Raw genomic sequence first — 6888 nt, 5'->3', positions numbered from 1 at the left:
AATAAACGGAGTTTTATTGAGCATTGTGGTGCTTTTGTCTCTGTGTATGCTTTTAAGTCATTCCCTAGTTATACATTGCCTGTTTTGCTAAGTTTTTGTAACACACAGTAGATACTGCATGTCTTTGCTCTTGGGCTAATATTGTATATTACTACTTGCTTAATTTACTATTTTGCTAAACTACAGACCTGCCACCCTCATTTTTCTAGGCACTAACTGATTTATAGCATAGCTATTTAATATATGCTTTTCTCCATTATTGTGGACTAATCCGCCTGCAGTCATGCTTAATCTATCCTTTTTATTGCCTTGATTCATATCCTTTGACACCAGACTAATTTATTTTATTTTTCTCCTTCAGCCTATCCCCTCTTTACAAGCTCACCTGACAGCTGAAACAAGACATATAATAAAAGTCAATAAAAAATAGACTTCAAACAGGACTGCACAAACACCTGTGTCCCTTCATTGTGGCAGTGTTCCCCATCTAGAGTTGAACCTGAGCTAAGTAGGGTATTTCCAGTACCTCTGTGTATTTATTGTACTGCACCAGCCTAGCTTTCTATTAAGTCCTGTATTTCTCAGAAGTTACTGGCATACAAGCAGCATGAGCCCCCCCTGCCAAAGCAGCACAGTGTCTTTCCAACAATCTGTATCAAATTTGACCTCCTAAGTTGGCCTTGCAAAGCCTTACTCTGTTCATATGTATTTTTTCCTCCTGTATCGGACCCCGTAAAGGAGTCCAGTAAACACAGATAGTTCTTCATAAACTTAATTGAACTAGCTAACTAAAAGTAATTCAAGAAACAAAGCAATACTATCTTTGGGACAACATTTAATTCTTAGGCTTAACTTGTACTGCAAAGTTCCTCTTCAACACTTTTATAAACAATCTCCATTCTACCTCCTGCCAAAGTTCCCTAATTCAATACATCAATGACTCAACTCTCATCTCCTCTTCCAACAACAAATCCGAGATCTGCCCTGCCTTAAACTCAATACTCCAAATGTACACAACCTAGTCAGGCTCTTCCTTTTGAAGACAATCTGCATCTAATACTATATAAACCTAACAAAAGTGCTGGTCAGTATCTATTTTCCTATTCAGTGGCCAAACTATGGAATGCACTACCCTTAGATATCAGAACAATCCCACCTCTCAAGAAATTCAAGCTTAAACTAAAATACCTCCTAATCAGGTCATTTATCTGTCCATGTTCAAGACCAAATTAACTCTCTCCCCCTTTATTGTACTCTAGTCCAGTTACCCCACACCTACTTCCTCTCCTCCTGCCTCCTTTCCTCTACCTATACCTGCATTACTACTATTACCTCTACTAACCCTCCTCTTCCCTCTCCCTTTCTAGATCCCTTACGCTAATCTACATACTTACTAATTCCCTTTGCTACTCAACCTACTCGCTAACTCCCTGTGCTGATCTACCTACTCACTAACTCCCTGTGCTGATCTACCATCTCACTAACTCACTGTGCTAATCTACCTACTCACTAACTCCATATGCTGATCTATCTTCTCACTAACTCCATATGCTAATCTACCTACTCACCAACTCCCTGTGCTAATCTACCTACTCACTAACTCCATGTGCTAATCTACCTACTCACTAACTCCCTGTGCTAATCTACCTACTCACTAACTCCATATGCTGATCTACCATCTCACTAACTCCATGTGCTAATCTACCTACTCACTAACTCCATGTGCTAATCTACCTACTCACTAACTCCATATGCTGATATACCATCTCACTAACTCCCTGTGCTAATCTACCTACTCACTAACTCCCTGTGCTAATCTACCTACTCACTAACTCCATATGCTGATCTACCATCTCACTAACTCCATGTGCTAATCTACCTACTCACTAACTCCTTGTGCTAATCTACCTACTCACTAACTCCATATGCTGATCTACCATCTCACTAACTCCATGTGCTAATCTACCTACTCACTAACTCCCTGTGCTAATCTACCTACTCACTAACTCCATATGCTGATCTACCATCTCACTAACTCCATGTGCTAATCTACCTACTCACTAACTCCATGTGTTAATCTACGTAGTCACTAACTCCATGTGCTAATCTACCTACTCACTAACTCCATGTGCTAATCTACCTACTCGCTAACTCCCTGTGCTGTTCTACCTTCTCACTAACTCCATGTGCTGATCTGCCTACTCGCTAACTCCATGTGCTAATCTACCTACTCACTAACTCACTAACTCCCTGTGCTGATCTACCTTCTCACTAACTCACTAACTCCCTGTGCTAATCTACCTACTTACTAACTCCCTGTGTTAATCTACGTAGTCACTAACTCCCTGTGCTGATCTACCTACTCGCTAACTCCCTGTGCTAATCTACCTACTCACTAACTCCATGTGCTAATCTACCTACTCACTAACTCCCTGTGCTAATCTACCTATTCGATAACTCCCTGTGTTAATCTACCTACTCACTAACTCCCTGTGTTAATCTATGTAGTCACTAACTCCATGTGCTAATCTACCTACTCACTAACTCACTAACTCCCTGTGCTGATCTACCTTCTCACTAACTCACTAACTACTTGTGCTAATCTACCTACTCACTAACTCCCTGTGTTAATCTACATAGTCACTAACTCCCTGTGCTGATCTACCTACTCGCTAACTCCCTGTGCTAATCTACCTACTCACTAACTCCATATGCTAATCTACCTACTCACTAACTCCCTGTGCTGATCTACCATCTCACTAACTCCCTGTGCTAATCTACCTACTCACTAACTCCATGTGCTAATCTACCTACTCACTAACTCCATGTGCTAATCTACCTACTCACTAACTCCCTGTGCTGTTCTACCTTCTCACTAACTCCCTGTGTTGATCTACCATCTCACTAACTCCATGTGCAAATCTACCTACTCACTAACTCCATGTGCTAATCTACCTACTCACTAACTCCCTGTGCTGATCTACCATCTCACTAACTCCCTATGCTAATCTACCTACTCACTAACTCCATATGCTAATCTACCTACTCACTAACTCCATATGCTGATCTACATTCTCACTAACTCCATGTGCTGATCTTCCTACTCACTAACTCCCTGTGCTGATCTACCTTCTCACTAACTCCATGTGCTAATCTACCTACTCACTAACTCCCTGTGCTAATCTACCTACTCACTAACTCCCTGTGCTAATCTACCTACTCACTAACTCCTTGTGCTGATCTACCATCTCACTAACTCCCTGTGCTAATCTACCTACTCACTAACTCCCTGTGCTAATCTACCTACTCACTAACTCCATGTGCTAATCTACCTACTCACTAACTCCATGTGCTAATCTACCTACTCACTAACTCACTGTGCTAATCTACCTACTCACTAACATAATGTGTTGATCTACCACCTCACTAACTCCATGTGCTAATCTACCTACTCACTAACTCCCTGTGCAAATCTACCTACTCACTAACTCCATGTGCTGATCTGCCATTTCACTAACTCCCTATGCTAATCTACCTACTCACTAACTCCATGTGCTAATCTACCTACTCACTAACTCCCTGTGCTAATCTACCTACTCACTAACTCCCTGTGCTAATCTACCTACTCACTAACTCCTTGTGCTGATCTACCATCTCACTAACTCCCTGTGCTAATCTACCTACTCACTAACTCCATGTGCTAATCTACCTACTCACTAACTCCATATGCTGATCTACTATCTCACTAACTCCCTGTGCTAATCTACCTACTCACTAACTTCCTGTGCTGTTCTACATTCTCACTAACTCCGTGTGCTGATCTGCCTACTCGCTAACTCCATGTGATAATCTACCTACTCGCTAACTCCCTTTGCTAATCAACCTACTCACTAACTCAATGTGCTAATCTACCTACTCACTAACTCCCTATGCAAATCTACCTACTCACTAAATCCATGTGCTAATCTACCTACTCACAAACTCCCTGTGCTAATCTACCTACTCACTAACTCCATATGCTGATGTACTATCTCACTAACTCCCTTTGCTAATCTACCTACTCACTAACTCCCTGTGCTAACCTACCTACTCACTAACTCCATATCCTCATCTACCATCACACTAACTCCATGTGCTAATCTACCTACTCACTAACTCCCTGTGCTAATCTACCTACTCACTAACTCCATATGCTGATCTACCATCTCACTAACTCCCTGTGCTAATCTACCTACTCACTAACTCCCTGTGCTAATCTACCTACTCACTAACTCCATATGCTGATCTACCATCTCACTAACTCCATGTGCTAATCTACCTACTCACTAACTCCCTGTGCTAATCTACCTACTCACTAACTCCATTTGCTGATCTACCATCTCACTAACTCCATGTGCAAATCTACCTACTCACTAACTCCCTGTGCTAATCTACCTACTCACTAACTCCATATGCTGATCTACCATCTCACTAACTCCATGTGCTAATCTACCTACTCACTAACTCCATGTGCTAATCTACCTACTCGCTAACTCCCTGTGCTAATCTACCTACTCACTAACTCCCTATGTTAATCTACCTACTCACTAACTCCCTGTGTTAATCTATGTAGTCACTAACTCCCTGTGCTGATCTACCTACTCGCTAACTCCCTGTGCTAATCTACCTACTCACTTACTCCATATGCTAATCTCCCTACTCACTAACTCCCTGTGCTGATCTACCTACTCACTAACTTCCTGTGCTAATCTACCTTCTCACTAACTCCATGTGCTAATCTACCTACTCACTATCTCCATGTGCTAATCTACCTACTCACTAACTCACTGTGCTGTTCTACCTTCTCACTAACTCCCTGTGTTGATCTACCATCTCACTAACCCCATGTGCTAATCAAACTACTCACTAACTCCCTGTGCTAATCTACCTACTCACTAACTCCATGTGCTAATCTACCTACTCACTTACTCCCTGTGCTAATCTACCTACTCACTAACTCCATGTGCTGATCTACCATCTCACACACTCCATGTGCTAATCTACCTACTCACTAACTCCCTGTGCTGTTCTACCTTCTCACTAACTCCCTGTGTTGATCTACCATCTCACTAACTCCATGTGCTAATCTACCTACTCACTAACTCCATGTGCTAATCTACCTACTCACTAACTCCCTGTGCTAATCTACCTACTCACTAACTCCATGTGCTAATCTACCTACTCACTAACTCACTGTGCTAATCTACCTACTCACTAACTTCATGTGCTGATCTACCATCTCACTAACTCCATGGGCTAATCTACCTACTCACTAACTCCCTGTGCTAATCTACCTACTCACTAACTCCATGTGCTGATCTACCTACTCGCTAACTCCCTATGCAAATCTACCTAATCACTAACTCCATGTGCTAATCTACCTACTCACCAACTCCCTGTGCTAATCTACCTACTCACTAACTCCATGTGCTAATCTACCTACTCACTAACTCCATATGCTGATCTACCATCTCACTAACTCCCTTTGCTAATCTACCTACTCACTAACTCCCTGTGCTAATCTACCTACTCACTAACTCCATATGCTGATCTACCATCTCACTAACTCCCTGTGCTAATCTACCTACTCACTAACTCCCTGTGCTGTTCTACCTTCTCACTAACTCCATGTGCTGATCTGCCTACTCACTTACTAAATGTGATAATCTACCTACTCACTAACTCCCTATGCTAATATACCTACTCACTAACTCCATGTGCTAATCTACCTACTCACTAACTCCCTATGCTAATCTACCTACTCACTAACTCCATGTGCTAATCTACCTACTCACTAACTCCCTGTGCTAATCTACCTACTCACTAACTCCATATCCTCATCTACCATCTCACTAACTCTATGTGCTAATCTACCTACTCACTAACTCCCTGTGCTAATCTACCTACTCACTAACGAACTCCATATGCTTATCTACCATCTCACTTACTCCCTGTGCTAATCAACCTACTCACTAACTCCCTACGCTAATTTACCTACTCACTAACTCCATATGCTGATCTACCATCTCACTAACTCCATGTGCTAATCTACCTACTCACTAACTCCCTGTGCTAATCTACCTATTCACTAACTCCATTTGCTGATCTACCATCTCACTAACTCCATGTGCTAATCTACCTACTCACTAACTCCCTGTGCTAATCTACCTACTCACTAACTCCATATGCTGAACTACCATCTCACTAACTCCATGTGCTAATCTACCTACTCACTAACTCCATGTGCTAATCTACCTACTCGCTAACTCCCTGTGCTAATCTACCTACTCGCTAACTCCCTATGTTAATCTACCTACTCACTAACTCCCTGTGTTAATCTATGTAGTCACTAACTCCCTGTGCTGATCTACCTACTCGCTAACTCCCTGTGCTAATCTACCTACTCACTTACTCCATATGCTAATCTCCCTACTCACTAACTCCCTGTGCTGATCTACCTACTCACTAACTCCCTGTGCTAATCTACCTTCTCACTAACTCCATGTGCTAATCTACCTACTCACTATCTCCATGTGCTAATCTACCTACTCACTAACTCACTGTGCTGTTTTACCTTCTCACTAACTCCCTGTGTTGATCTACCATCTCACTAACCCCATGTGCTAATCAAACTACTCACTAACTCCCTGTGCTAATCTACCTACTCACTAACTCCATGTGCTAATCTACCTACTCACTAACTCCCTGTGCTAATCTACCTACTCACTAACTCCATGTGCTAATCTACCTACTCACTAACTCCATATGCTGAACTACCATCTCACTAACTCCATGTGCTAATCTACCTACTCACTAACTCCATGTGCTAATCTACCTACTCGCTAACTC

This window comes from Protopterus annectens, chromosome 12.part0 (genome assembly GCF_019279795.1).
Source record: "Protopterus annectens isolate FY-2018-M chromosome 12.part0, PAN1.0, whole genome shotgun sequence".
In the NCBI taxonomy this organism is placed as follows: domain Eukaryota; kingdom Metazoa; phylum Chordata; order Ceratodontiformes; family Protopteridae; genus Protopterus; species Protopterus annectens.
The sequence above is the reverse complement of the archived record's forward strand: the minus strand, read 5'-3'. Positions refer to the sequence as shown.